General features: G+C 39.6%; 1 pseudogene; it reads left to right on the top strand.

Moving 5' to 3' along the window:
- The first annotated feature begins 15144 nt into the window (after positions 1-15144).
- Positions 15145-16117, top strand: LOC148981320 (uncharacterized; annotated as a pseudogene).
- Positions 16118-16356: the final 239 nt, after the last annotated feature.

Raw genomic sequence — 16356 nt, forward strand, 5'->3', positions numbered from 1 at the left:
GTAGTTGGTGGGCCTGGCCTTGATTTGTGTTTGTGCAATTGTTCCATGGTGAGGAGAATTGGCTGGTAAAGGAGGACTTGCATGGTGAGGAGGATTGGCTGGTGATGGAAGTTTGGCAGCGTGAGGAGGATTGGCTAATGATGGAGGTTTGGCAGGATGAGGAGGATTGGCTGGTGATGGAGGTTTGGCAGGATGAGAAGGATTGGCTGGTGATGGAGGTTTGGCAGGATGAGAAGGATTGGCTGGTGATGGAGGTTTGGCAGGATGAGGAGGATTGGCTGGTGATGGAGGTTTGGCAGGATGAGAAGGATTGGCTGGTGATGGAGGTTTGGCTCGTGATGGAGGTTTGGCTGGAGATGGAGGTTTGGCTCGTGATGGAGATTTGGCAGGGTGAGGAGGATTGGCTGGTGATGGAGGTTTGGCAGGATGAGGAGGATTGGCTGGTGATGGAGGTTTGGCAGGATGAGGAGGATTGGCTGGTGATGGAGGTTTGGCAGGATGAGGAGGATTGGCAGGATGAGAAGGATTGGCTGGTGATGGAGGTTTGGCAGGATGAGAAGGATTGGCTGGTGATGGAGGTTTGGCAGGATGAGGAGGATTGGCTGGTGATGGAGGTTTGGCAGGATGAGGAGGATTGGCTGGTGATGGAGGTTTGGCTCGTGATGGAGGTTTGGCTGGAGATGGAGGTTTGGCCTTGTGATGGAGATTTGGCAGGGTGAGGAGGATTGGCTGGTGATGGAGGTTTGGCAGGATGAGGAGGATTGGCTGGTGATGGAGGTTTGGCAGGATGAGGAGGATTGGCTGGTGATGGAGGTTTGGCAGGATGAGGAGGATTGGCTGGTGATGGAGGTTTGGCAGGATGAGAAGGATTGGCTGGTGATGGAGGTTTGGCAGGATGAGAAGGATTGGCTGGTGATGGAGGTTTGGCAGGATGAGGAGGATTGGCTGGTGATGGAGGTTTGGCAGGATGAGAAGGATTGGCTGGTGATGGAGGTTTGGCTCGTGATGGAGGTTTGGCTGGAGATGGAGGTTTGGCTCGTGATGGAGATTTGTCAGGGTGAGGAGGATTGGCTGGTGATGGAGGTTTGGCAGGGTGAGGATTGGCTGGAGGAGCAGGAGGACTGAGAGGTGTTGATGGGATCCATTTTTTTTAAATGTGAGCTTCGGGTTCCACTTACTTTATTAAATGATCTATGTTGAATTTCAACTTTTTCTTCCCTTTGGTTGAAACCACATCAACATTTTTGCCTTCTATGTTAATGGTAGTAAATGGACCAAGCATGTCTGGGTCCATTTTTCCACCCTTTCTGTTCTCTTGTCTCACATTCCCAACCAACACTTTATCCCCAGCCATTAAGTTGCCCTTTTTCTATCTTTTGCTTCCATACTTTCTCTTGACTCTCTGTGATGTTCTGTTTGACAACTTCCATTGTCTCTCTCCTATCTCTCAACCCCTCAGCCAGCTGCTCACTTGCAACCATGGCTTTCCATGACAGATCTAAGTAAGACATTCAGTTTTAGCAAAAAAAAGGCACAAACCACTAACATCATAATCCTTTGGTACCTGACATTGATATCATGCCTCTCTACCAAACATTAAATAATATGGGGAAAACTGTGTTGTTAATTGTTTTTTTGTTCTTAGTGCGAACATTGTTGCATTTAGATGAAGGTGCCATGTTGATGGATTTTCCCCAACAATTTTTGTCAGGCTTCTGGACATTAACAATCAAAAAGAAAATCATGAAATGTTCAAAAACTACAGAACATGTGCCTGTACACATGTACAAATTCCCTTTGAATTGTGCCATTAAATCTCTCAACAAGGCCATTTGTCTGGGGGTGATAAGGAGAACACAGACTCCTGGTCTCTCACACAGGCTAAAATTAACCTTTGAAAAAATAAAAACATTTTCAGATATTTCTTATGGTCATCTCCACTCCATTTATTTTAACTTGATTTTTGTTAAACCGACCTTGTTGACAAACTCTCTTCCCTGATCTGTTAACAGACGCTGTTCCAAATTTGAAATAAAAGTCTAGGATGCACCCCGTGACCTCTTCTGCTTTTTATGTTTTTAGAGGATAGGCTTCAGACCACTTAGTGAAATAGTCCACCATGATGTATATATCGGTGCCCATTTTCTTTTGGTGTTAATTTGATCAAATCCATACCAATTAATTCTAGTGGTTCTTTGACCTGAAATGAAAATCAATTGTTTTAAACATTCAGGAATTTTATACATACTATAGGATTGTAAGCCGCCTTCACCTTTAATGTATTTTCCTATCCTGACACTGAGGACGCTGAGCTATCTGAAAGAAGAGAGGTGGGCCATGACCATTATAATTGAGTTAGATGTAGTAAAAAAAAAAAAAAAACATTTAAAAGTTTTTTTTTTTGTTTTTTTTTTTTTTTTTTACACAATTAACTTACCCACTTGCAGATGTCCTGTTCCATGCCAGGCCAGTAAAATCTAAGAATTATGGCATTGTGGGTGTTCTCAGCTCCACAATGTCCACCAAGAGGGCCTGCATGGAATTCCATAAATACATTGAGCACCTCCTCGGGTGAAAGGACAACTTTAGCCAAATGCTGACTCTTATCCTTTTTTCTGCCTGCAGATGTAATGCAGCTCTCCATCTAATGTAATAATGTTACATTAGTAAATAAAGCTCGCAGTTGTTTTACTATTTATGGCAAGACCAACTTAATACATAATTACCTTTCATTGTGAAATTTTCACATCTTCTCTTTATATAATAGTGTTCCTTTCCTGAGCAGCTATCAGGATATTGGTTATCTTGCAAAAAGTTTTTGATTTCTCTAACTTTAATTGCATCCATTTGCTTTGTCAGTATACGGCCTAACAACAAGACCAGTTACAATAATGACACCTAATTTATAGACCTTTTCATCTGTTCCTAATTGTTAACAGACGACAACAATTAAAGTAAATGGTGAGATGAATTAGGAAAGATAATGTTAAAGGGTCATGAAACCCCAAACCAAATTTTTTGAGATTTTAACAGAGGTATGTGTGTTTAACACCATTGAGGACAATGTTAGCATCTGTTAGATAGATCTAATAATAGGGTTAAAATGGTTAAATTTGAACTTTTTTCGTCTTCCGGGTTTAAAATGTTCATCGTGTCCACGTCACTGGATGTGCATTGACGACAAATTATTAATGAGACTGAGTTTTCTTATCCTATGAGAAGATACGGTCTCTTAATTATTCATGACACCATGTGGATCTTTTCCAACGACAGACTAGGGCTGTCGCGGTTATGGAATTTCCCTTGCGGTAGTATTGAGTGGCTCAATAGCGCGATCTGCGGTATTACCGCCATTTATTTATATAATTTATATGTTTTTGTTGCTAAATAAATAAAGTTTACGATGTGGACAAAAACGAGGACATTTTCAGTAACCATTGTAACCGAAACTAAACAGCGTCTACAGTATATGCGCATTGAAAGACTTTCACTCAGCGCGCATATTGTTATGACAACGGACTTTGAGCGAGTCATTGAACCGTTCATTCAACGAACACGTTTAAAAAAGTTGATTCATTAAAAGAGATGTAAAGAAACAATATGTTCATTATTTTTAACATTGATGTTCAACTTTTCAAGGCTCAGCTGAGCAGCAATGCGTCGCATGGGCAACGCTGAAGCTGATGCTTCACTTATTAGAGACCCATTGATTCAATGCGTGACTCACTGGTTTTATTTCGGCTTCCTTGTGCTGTGGGATGTTGAACAGCGCTGCTGCTGACGCATATTTATGGGAAAATACACGTGAAGAGAACGTTAAAATGATGATGCAACAAATATTTCGCTTCCCTTTGACACGGCAAACTTTTCACGACTTCAAAGACAGAGGCAGGTAATTGCACGCGCTCTGCCGATCTCTCTCATTCACTATCTGTGTGAAGCCTGTAGGCTACACATCACCATGATAAACAGTCTTGCTATCATGAACTCGTTTAACATTCAATACACATGCATTAAGTTAAAAAAAAAAAACGTGAATATCGCAGTTGCTGCGGTTACGTACAATCCTCTGCGGTTGACTTGTCAGAAGCGCGATACTACCCCAGATAGCAAACTGACATTGAATCAACGTGGAAACGACGTCTCTCATGACATTGAAACAACGTTGATTTTGCTCATCGAATTAACGTTGAACCAACGTCAGACGCGGCATTCTTCAAAGCTAAATGAAAATCGAAAATTGGTTTGCTTTCATAACGTTGAAACAACGCGTTGATTTCAAGTTGATTTTCCGTTAGTTTTGAAAGAATGACGCGTCTGACGTTGGTTCAACGTTAATTCGATGAGCAAAACAATGTCAGATCAACGTTGTTTCGATGTCATATTTCCATGTTGATTCAATGTCAGTTTGCTATCTGGGACAATATTGCGGTTACCGCGACAGCCCTACGACAGACATGTCAAACTGTCAGATCGATCGCATAGTTAGATGAGAGAGGCAATCATGGGACGCAAGTGTTTGTTTTCATGGTGCAAAGTCTAAGTGTGTTGAATATGTTTCCCGCGATGCTGCCAGGGCTAGACTCTGGCTCTGGACGGTTGGTTTGCCATCAACCACGGACACATCTAAACATGATCCAAACTATAGTGTGTGCTGCAAACAGAGAGCTGCAACAAGTGGATTATGGTGGAGTTCCACAAAATTTAGTGGTAGGCTAATATAAGATAGCAATTACAATATAGGAAGTGCCTTCAATTGCAAGAATATAGCAAAATAACTAATTGAATAACACATACCTCATACACACAAAATAACTCATTGTGTGTAATACGTTTAGATTTCACTACAACACTCACCTACTCAATGCACACAAATTAGAAATGTACAGTCGATAAAATAAAATAAAAATAGTACACTATCATATCTTAAGAAAGCATAACATCAAAAACAGAATCCAGAGGCTAATCATTTAAAACTAGAGAGAAAAAGAGAGAAATGTAATCAGGTAATGACTTCATGTATGTTATCTCATTTTAAAGATATTAACATAGTACTCTTTAGAAGTGGCATCTTCTGGATTTCTTTGCAGCTAAGTCTTTGATCAAATCAGTAAAATCCACTTTACGTAGAAGTTCACTCTCTACTGACCTCAGAGTGAGATGATTTAATTTTGGCTGTACAATTGTGGATCTTAGTCTATTTTTTTTTTACTGTTTGGAGAAACTGCACTCCCCACTTGCATTTTAGATGGTCTGTAGTTTTCTTTGTTTAATGCACAAAAGAACTTCCCTAGCAGATGATGGCTCATCATGGCAGATTAATTCTTCACAAAATTCATCTTGGAGGTCAGTGTGGTATCTCTTCTGTAGATCTGCTGCTTTTTTATGAAGATGTTCTGCAAAGAGGGTAGGTATGTTGTTCAAGAAACCAAAAGTGTTTTTAAGGTCATTATAGGACTGAAAACGGTGAGCAAGTTCAGTCAGCTGTCTATCCATCACAACTAGAAACACACCAGATGAAAACTGTTCTCTTCCTGATTGTAAAACTCAGGTGTTACAGACTCACCCACATAAGTCTTGCGTTTTCTTTGTCTTTGTGTGTCTTGTTTTTATGTTGCTGAAACGGTGGGAGACATCGCTTTTGCTTGGTCTTCAAACACATCAAATTCATCTCTCAAACCAACAATATATTCCCGCAGTGACCTCACCAAATCAACAGCATTGCACAGGTCCAGATCTTGAAGTGCAACACTTATCCCATGAAAGCGTTGGAGAACATAATTCCACATAGTGCAAAGAAAAGCAGTCTCAAGCCTGTTCATTTTTTTATGCAGTGACCAAGCATCATTTTGTGAAGTCGGGTTCTGTTTGCTGTCTTCTGCAAAGTTAATAAGTGACTCTTGAATATTGGCATAATTTCTGCACAGCGCCTTGGTGGGATGTGCAGCCCACCTGGTGTCAGACAGAGATTTTAGTGTCTCAATGCAGTGGTTTTCATTAGGCTGCACTGCAATTACCACCTTCTAGCTGTGGATTTCAAGCAGAAGTTGAACAAAGTCTGAATGAAGTTAAAAAAAAATTGGCGGTCTCTGTGCAGCAGTTTACACTATTAACTCCAGCCACATTCAGCGTGTGCGCAGCACATGGCACCCACTCTACTAGTGGATTAATGTCTTTGATGTGAGCTTGCAGCCCGTTGTACAGTCCTGACATATTTGTGGCATTATCATAGGCCTTTTCCACGGCAGTTACTGATTTCTATGTCCATCTCATGTAAAACTGTGAGCACTTAATCACAGATTGCCTTCCCTGTGTGGCTAGAGATAAGTAGAAATTTTAAAGGGTACATATCATGCTTTTAAATCATTCATTTTTACTTATAAATTATACATTTGTGATCTATATCAGTGTTTCCCAAACTTTTTTTCTGGGGACCCACATTTTAAAGTCGATAAATCCTTGTGACCCAATAAACATTAGGCCCATATAGTTCATATATCACGAAGAGAATTTATCCATTAACAAAATATGTATGACCATTTTTAAGGTCAGTTAAGCTTCCAGTCAACTATATAAAAGAGATACAGATATTTGACAAAGCACAATTTTTTTATTAACCTGTTGTTGACGATAAGCGAAATGCAGAGGTGAAATGAGAAAGGAAGAGTTGACAGGGCATCTCACTGTTTTCATATTCTCATCATTACAGTGTACACAATTTACTATAATAATTATTATAGGCTTAAATTAAAATATCCTGACAGTGAAACTTTGTAACCATGCATGGCTTACTACCACAGTATAAAAAATGCCTAAACAGGTAAAAAACTATACACACAATTAATTATATATCCCTCTATCCCCCTAATAAATCTAATGCAATATAAATGACTATAACATAGTATTCAATATAAATATTCCACATTTATGCCCAAACCATCGTAAATTATTACATTCATAGGTAAATTATTACATTCATTCATATTACATACATTCATAAATTATTACATTCATAGTAAATGTTTGTAAGGGTGGTGATTAGGGCATTTATAGTCTTATAACTTTGTTCATGTTTCTGCTATTTACCTTATCAGTAGCCTAGTGTTGGTAATGTTAAGGCTGTTTCATCCGATTTAAAACTAGTTAAAATCATTGAGTGATTTGTGGTTTGTAAGAGTGGGGAGTGTCCGATAGAAACGCTTCTCCTTTAAGCTTTGCGTTCCGTTATCCATTGGCCCGTGCTGCCTAGTTCAAAGTAAACTAGTGAAACAACTGAAACCAGTGCTATTTTGTTCTCTATTTGTTGTTACTGACCGAGAAACCGCTTCAGGTGAACGAATCTGAATCGTTTCAGACCGTTATGCACGCGCGCGGCCAATTCATGGAAAGGAAATAATCAAACCACGACTAATATCGCTGGTTCAGTCGACAGAAATACGTGACAGTGACACATAACTGCTGAAATATTCGGACTGTGTAAACGTTTCTCTCAGGTCAGTCGGAGCGCTCACGGTACACACAGAACGGAGTCGTCCAGCTGCACGCGCCACTGTGGCGACGCGCATATCTTACCAAATTTAGCCGCACCACCAGAAAATAGGAGGAGGGAGGTTAGGGTGCCCTCGGCCGTATGGAGATGATTGGCGGGCTGCACTTGGCCCGCGGGTCGCCAATTGAATAGCCCTGATCTAGACTAGAGAGTAGCCTATAGCACACTGAAAAATAGTGCTCGACTTGGCGACCCATACAAAATCTCCCGCGACCCACTTGTGTCTATATAAAGCATAACTGCAATGCTTGGGTCTGAATTCCTCATTATTATAGCTCCACAGGCCTCTTTTCTGATGTGCTTCTGTGAGCAAGTCGTTTCAAAGCGGCCCCTTTAAAGGCCATCTTTCAATTAATTTTTTTATTTTATTTATACAGAATCTTGTATGAAAATGTCAATTTAAAAAGACATACATAAGAATACATATGTTTTACAACACCCACAGGCAGAAATTAAGAAAAAATTGCACCTATTCTAAGCTAGGCTAAAAAAACCGCCCTTTTCCAGAGAACGCGTCATATGACGCAAGGACAGGCAAACAAGTAGGCGTTACGGCCCTGGTTCTCAGTGTGGGTTTACGAAGTCTGAGAGGTAGTAACAGAAAATAGAGCTTGTATCGTTATAGTTGAGTTGGTTTGAATTGTCACAATGGTTAATTCTTGTGTTTGTTTTGAATGCAACCACTCTAACTTGTCTGGTCATCGGGTCCACCGATTTCCAAACAAGAAACAAAGATTTTCGTGCTTGGGTACGTTTCGTCCAGGCAAAGAGAAGCAATTTCGCTGCCTCCTCAGTGACAAGACACACGGTGGTATGTGAAAAACACTTCACACCGGACAGCTACAACCAAGGAGATCTTATGGAATGTCGCATGGGATTTCGATGAAGAGAGTGGGTTAGGCTGGCAAATGGAGCTGTGCCATCGGTGCATGCAAGTCCACCAGCAAAATCTGGCGGGAGTGAAGGGTCTAACGTTAACGTTAGCACTAGCTAGCAGAGAATCGGCGCGTCGAAAACGGGAGCTTTGCACGGTAAGTCTTATAATACCTTATATGTTGCGTCGAAATGTAGCTCTGCATGTAATTTCTGCAAATATATTTTTCTTGACGTTATAATGGATTAGCCTTGGCATGACTTTTGCTGACTGTACGTTAACTGTTCTGACTTGAGAAGTTAGCACCACGAAGGCACGCCGTCAGTTTGTTACGTTTAATAATAGCAATACAAATAACGTTACGTGTTTTTTACTGCGGGACAGGATAAGACACAAAATCAATGCATCTCTATCTCTATTATTGTGCGGGAATACATTTGCGGGTGGGAGTGTAACACATACGTTGCGGGAACGGGTTGTAATGGTCAGAAATTCGGCGGTAGCCCATAGTAGCCTATGTTAAAAGTAGTGTTATCACTTAGGTGTCGATACTAATAAAATTAGGATTTTTTTTAGTGCTGGGCAACTATTAATCACATCCAAAATATAAGTTTGTATACATAATGTGTGTGTACAGTGTATAATTATTTTTTATATATAAATACACGCATGCATGTATACATTTAAGAAAATATGTTATTTATATATAAAATTAATATTGTATATAAATATAATATTATGTATAAATATATATATATATATATATATACAGTATATACATGCAAATGTTTCTTAAATATATACATGTGTATATATTTATATATATATATATATATATATATATATATATATAAAATATACACAGTACACAAACATATATTATGTAAACACAAACTTTAATTTAGGATGCGATTAATCGTTGCCCAGTACAAAAAAAAAAAAAATCAGGATATTGCAATACTTTTGTAGCAGGTAAATGATGACAGAATGAATATGGCTAAAAACTAATGCAGTCTTGTATAGCAGCCCAAAGTGTTATTGATTGATAACAGCATTACATATTTTTTGCAAAAAAATAATTGCAAAGTTGAGTCATTGTCTTAGACCCATTTGAACTGAAAACATTAATGTCATGTATTTCTGTTGCATTTCACTGCATTGGGTTAGCTTTGGATTATCTACTTATCTCCTACAAACTTCTCTTGGCAGCCCTACATTACAATAGTAATGGCAACAGAGATGTAGCTTAAACCAGTGAGGGTGCCGTTCGCTACCCGCGGTTTCGGAAAGGTGGCTGGGTAGTCCACCCCATCAAGGAGAAACCATCTTACGGTTAGTAGTTTTACTTAGTATCTTAATATCTTTTATGTGAGTCAACCATGTTATTAAATATGTTCTAAACATCTCTCCTCAAGGATACGCAACAAAACTTATGGTCTCTCTGGTAGAGGAATACTCCAAGTCACCACAGGCCCTACAAGAAAGCAGTGCTGTCTTGTCCTCTGCTGCCCCGCCCCCCCTCACCAATTCCCTCCAGAAGGTTCCCAAGGATGAGGCAGTCAGCCTCCATCTCGCACGACACTCGCGTTTTAACACGTAATAAAAGATAACTTTGACCAATACAGTTTGTTTTACTTTGAATTTATTAATCGTCTTCCAAGTGGGGCCACTGGAATCCTTTGTATGTTTGTCCCTCCTCTGCAAACTGCCTCCTTATTGCTGACACAACACATGAAGGTATGGCTTTCCTAATGTCCCGGCCTAGTATTCCATACGCCCAACGGACAACCTGCCTGTATGCTGTGTATTGGAACTGCCTGTGGTGGAGGTTGGGACCTAATTACATTTTGATCATACCATGTTTTCATAGTAAACAATTCTAATGGTAAATGTTTTTAATGTCCTGTTGGCTGATATTCTACTGTACTACACAACACCAAAGTTGTTTTTATATTAAGTATATGGAAACCACTGAGACTGAGTTTAAAAACCTGCTTAACAGGATTTACTATTTTGGTGTAGAAAAGCTGGTTCTTTAAATTGCAGTGTAAAATAATATTTGCTCAAAACATACTCTGGCCTGCTGGCTTGGAGAGGGCCATGCTCCTGTCTGAAGTTCAAGTATGCTATCTGCAGGACAAAAGGATTCAAACAGGATGCTTCAAACCCTGGATGGAGTGTGAGGCAGGTAATATCTTCTGGGGGATCTAGGTTTTGGACAAGGGACCAATAAGCGTCGACCTCCCTACAGCACATACTCTCCACTGCTGATGGCATAGCCTCACATCTACCACACAAGCACCTGTTAAACAAAATGTGCCAAGATAAACACATATTTATCTGCATGCCTTACACCCAGTCCACGTGACAATAAAAGATCCTTGTAACAATGATTATAATCATTGTTACAAAGATCTTTAATTGTTCATGTAATACAATTTATATTTACATGAACATCATATTCCCGTCCCAACCGGAACACGAACTGCTTTCATACAAATACCCCCCAGTACATGCGAGCTCATTTGCATAATGTCCGTCGGAAATACTAGAAACGCTATATTCGCCGGCTAAGTTTGGAAAATCTGGGATCTAAATTAAACATTTTAAGACGCATGTTGCTTGCATAGATGGTGACAATATACATGGATGCTTGAAAAACAACAAAGTCGACAGCAATATTGCTAAATATGATTTATTAAAGATACTGCAATGTGATAAACATGGAGACAACGTTAGCCACAATTAGCTAATAGCTATAGCCTGTGGTCACTCACCAAGACACCTGACCAATCCTCCACCGATTCTGCTCACACCACAACTCTATCTCTCTTCTCTGTCCATTTACCCTTTCCCTTAACTCTCCCTGACCCCTCTCTCGCCTAGGTGGCTCATAATTATACGGCAATGGCCCATCGGAAGAGTTGACATGAACGCCGACTGCAACCTCTTCAATGTCTGACTCCATTACAAAGAGATGAGATTTACCGGCCGTTGCGTCACATCCGATCAGAGCGTTTTCGACAGCGGAAGTAATTTTACCCACACTTTCTTTTGAATAACTTTTTTAATGCACATTTATGATTGATTTCTTCACGCAAATCGAGTTCCTACACTATTTATCTACACGTCTATTCACAGGGATCTTCAACTTGAAAGATGGCCTTTAAATAAAAAGGAGTTGCGTCTTTCCCCACCCGCTTTCCAGGTCGCTGAGTTCACGGTCGGTTCAACTCCCCGCATTCGGCCATTATTGTAGTTTGATAAGAGATATACGATTACTATCGCTTCAAAGAACATTATTATTTGCACGTTAACAAAATGTCAACAACGGAAGACTAGTCCATCAAGCCTTACATATTCGAGCCAGAGCGAGCGAGGTGAAAAAGACGACGACGAACCTACAGAACAACGTCGTCATATGGATGCAGTGGTATGTAACTTTAAGTTTAACTATGTTGTGTTATTAGTGAAAGTCGACTATTTCTATTGTTAAAACAAGCAAACTGACAAGATAAATGACTGCGGTCTGATCTTACCACTAAAAATCTGTATTGATAATAATATGATAACTTACAATTAGAAAGCATCAGAAAACACAGCAGCTAAATGATAGAAGGAATTTACCCCTCATTCAGACGAAGTCGATCGGCAAACCCTTCTGTATACTGGCAGAGGTTGTTGAAGTGGGGCTCCTTGAAGTGCTTCAGGTCACTACATCCAAGAACCGAACATTTTGACTAGCCCTCTTGTAACTTCTGCATCATTGAGCTTGGACTACAAAACGTAGTTAAATTAATTTATCACAATACTGAAATTAAATTGAAAAAATAATGAAAACTTAAAACATTGCAGTAGAAACATATTAGGCTACATCAATGAGGCTTTACAACCGTTTAAAGACGATAATGCATCAGCTTTTTAACGGTAGCTCTGTGGTTAACGCATCAACCTCAACCTCATGGATTTCCAATCGACATGAGATCGAACCCCATTACATCAGGGTTCTCAAGTTTGAGCAAAAGCTTGGAGTGAGATCACATGCGGTTAGGGGAGGAGCCATAATGAAGCCCCGCCCCACCCATCCCCGCCCCCAATTTTACCCATTGTTCATAATTAACCAGAACAAATTAAAATTATAACAATTAGTAAATCTGATAAATGACAGAGCAATTCATCACATCAAATACTCTTTAATGCAGTATTACAAATATAGCTAACCAAAAATATAACAAATTGCTCCAAACAGTTTCAAACAAATCTTAAAAAATTGCATTTTGATTTTTGAATGCGTCTTCTATCTAGACGAATGATTTATTGTGTGGTGGGACATTGAGAACAAATGGACAGATTAGAGTGCACCACCTCTTCCACTGTCTCCTCCTCTAATCTGGCAACCTTTTTAGGGGGCTTACCCTTTGGTGCCCAAAATGACAAAATATCTTTCTGCTTTTTTCCTGACATCTTTGAAAAATACAAATGCAACATTATGACAATGATTAAATATTACCCAGAGCAATCTGCTGTAATACATCCTTAATGTAACTAAAGACTATTAATTTTACAGTATAATATAATTTAAAATAAAATCAGTAAATCTTCATTCCTTTCCATACCCACTAACATTTCTCTTAGTTTCAGATAACGTAAGATAGCCAAACTGAGCCTGGTTGCAAAGTAGTTGTAGAGTTTTTGACTGCATCAATAATAATGTACGATGGGCTACATATTAAATGTTCTAGCCGAAAAATGTTAGACGAGCTTCTTCCAACTGACCTTCTTCTCCATCACGACACATGTGTTCGTGCGATGTTGTTGGTTACCTAGTAACGTGGCCGAGGATGTTCCGTCCATTTCCGTGTGTTCGCGCTACTGAATGACATGTCATGTATAGATCAGTGGTGCACGCAGCGCGCATATATGTTGCCTAGTAACGAACGCAATCTGGCGGAGATACGCGCTGGCGGCAGGAAACTTCACTTTGTTTGCCTGCGCCTCGTATCCACCTTATTTTTAACGGAAATACGGACGCAGCTTTCCAACGTTAGAAAGCTTTCAGCCAGGACAACTTGGTTGGCATTGCCTTTTCAGCGTGAGAAATACACAGTGTGGCGTGTGAGCGTGTGAACCGGTCGAAATGAGTGTGTCTCACGGCCAATGCGTGAGACTTGAACCTGCATTACATGCTGTTGGCCGACAGCTTTTATGTTTTACCGTTCTTGAAGCTTAAATAGGTAGCGAACTGTTTATTGTAACTGTTTATTAGCGAGTTTATTAAATGTTTATTTATTTAAAGTGTCCGACATAATTTGCCACTGCTCATTGAGAGCTGAGGTCGCAGATAAATTCATAATCACAATAGGCCTACTGAAAAAAGTAAATTCAAATGAAATAGATGTTATAGATAATAACATACAAATGCGGTCTCTCTTCTGATAGGGCATGGGGGCCAAACAATTTCTCCATTTCTGTCAACAACAGTGGAATGATTAAAACATTGTATAATGTGATAAATAATAATTAAAACCCGAAGACCCCGAAGACTGTTTACATTCATATTGATAAACAATAAAATTAGTAGCCTTATTCTTGTCTTTCTCATCCTGGAACTATAAAATGAAGAGGTGTTCATGGTCTGATGACAGTTCAATTTGTAAAAGAAGTTTTGATGAAGTTATGTGGCACTAGCCTTTTTTTTACATGGCTGTGAAATGTGGGTGGGGTTGCACACATGTTTAATCAAAGGTGAGAAAAACATGAAATGATCAGAGGTGCCGATCAGAGGTGCCTATTCAAACCGCAGGGCATGTGCCCTCTCAGATTTATGAGGCAAATTTATTTAAAATGTAGATGACTTATATGTAGGGTACAATGTGCAATAGTTTCATATCACTGTGTTATTGTTAGTGAACTACTCTCTGCTCTCAGGGCAGGAGTACTCAATAGATTCATATCGCTGTGTTATTGTTAGTGAATTACGTACTGCTCTCAGGGCAGGAGTACGCAATAGGTTCATATCGCTGTGTTATTGTTAGTGAACTACGTACTGCTCTCTGGGCAGGAGTATGCAATAGGTTCATATCACTGTGTTATTGTTAGTGAACTACGTACTGCTCTCTGGGCAGGAGTACTCAATAGATTCATATTGCTGTGTTTTTGTTAGTGAACTACGCGCTGCTCTCAGGGCAGGAGTACTTAATAGGTTCATATCGCTGTGTTATTGTTAGTGAACTACGTACTGCTCTCAGGGCAGGAGTACGCAATAGGTTCATATCGCTGTGTTATTGTTAGTGAACTATGAGCTGCTCACAGGGCAGGAGTACTCAATGGGTTCATATCGCTGTGTTATTGAGGGTGATCTACGCGCTGCTCTCTGGGCAGGAGTACTTGATAGGTTATCACTGCTTTTTGACATTGTTCTGTACAAAGACTTGCTTGTATTTATAACTTAATTTTCTTACCTTAATTTTTTTAATTAAAAAATATATACATTTTTTTCAGGTTAATGGAGAATATTTGGCTTGAAGGGATGAGGCAAAAGCTAAAGAAAGTAAAGGATGCTCGAGTCAATCAGGAGGTCATACCTTTTTCTGGAGAGGAGACTGATTTCATGCAGGGTTACATAAAGAAACTTGAAGAGGAAACAAAAAGCATCTTCAGGTCCCCTGTGTCTACTCATAAAGACTACTTTTACTTTGCATGTGAAAGATCAACTAAAGCAAGTGGGAAAAGCAAAGGAGAACCAACAATGACAAGAGCTAATTCATGCAAAGCTTATGTGTCATTCAAAATCATCAAAGATGGTTGTTTCACAGGAGCTGTGGTCAACAAAATGCTTCAACACAATGGACATGATGTGTGCTTGAAAGAAGAGGGTGTCAAAAATCGCATTGATCCCGAGTTATTAACCTTTATTGAAATGTGCCTTGATCAAGGACAGTCAATTTCAGAAACACTTTTGAAATGTGTGGACTGGGCAGAGCGTCATGGACATATGGACAAATATAATCGGCGGTATTATGTTACACCTGAAGATATTCGATTAATCAAGAAGACCATTCGTTTTCCTGATAAGAAAGACTGCATTAGTGTGGACAAGCTAGTCACATCAGAGCTGCAGGAAAACATTTGTTACTACCAGCCATTGACTGAAAATCAACCACTAATAATTGTAGCGCAGACACCCTGGCAAAAAGATGTACTTAGAGAACATGCTCAGCCCATGGTATTCATGGACGCCACTTACAAAGCCATGACATCATATGGTTATGCATTTTATGCACTTCTTTTGACCAACAGTATTGGAAGAGCAGTCCCATTTGCTTACTTTATTATCAGTGAGGAATCAGCAGACATCCTTGCTCTCTTCTTGGAAAAGCTTGCAGAATACAACCCTGGATTTCTTCCCAGGTCAGAAGTAAAAAAAAACCTGCATAAAGACAGCAAATTGTAAACAACATTTTTACAAAAGCTGTTCATTTTGAAAAACAAGGAAGATCTTAATTCCTTCTTAATTCCTTTTTATGTAGGTCGATAATGATTGACCGTGGCCTTAAGTAACTCAATGCCATAAGAAGAGTTTTTCCAACAGCAAATATTCTTCTTTGCTGGTTTCATGTACTGCAGGTAGGTATATTCTACTGGATTTCCTTCCCTGTATCTTGGGCCTATATTTTAACTCAGTACTGAAGCCCTGAAGACCTAAAGCCCTGTTCCTTCTCTGCCTTAAATCGCGGGGGATCAGGAGACTTCTGTCTAGACACTGGAAGGTGGCAGCACTAGTGCCATTTTCAATGGTTGATCCCCATTCAGTCAACATCGACTACATCTGACATTCCCGACTGAAAGGGAATGTCCTGGTTGAATATGCAACCACTCAAAAGCAGAAAATGATCAAAATCAGATTAATAATAATTTAAATTATTGAAAATCA

The sequence above is a fragment of the Pimephales promelas genome, chromosome 5 (genome assembly GCF_988280905.1).
Source record: "Pimephales promelas chromosome 5, fPimPro1.hap1.1, whole genome shotgun sequence".
Taxonomy (NCBI): Eukaryota; Metazoa; Chordata; class Actinopteri; order Cypriniformes; family Leuciscidae; genus Pimephales; species Pimephales promelas.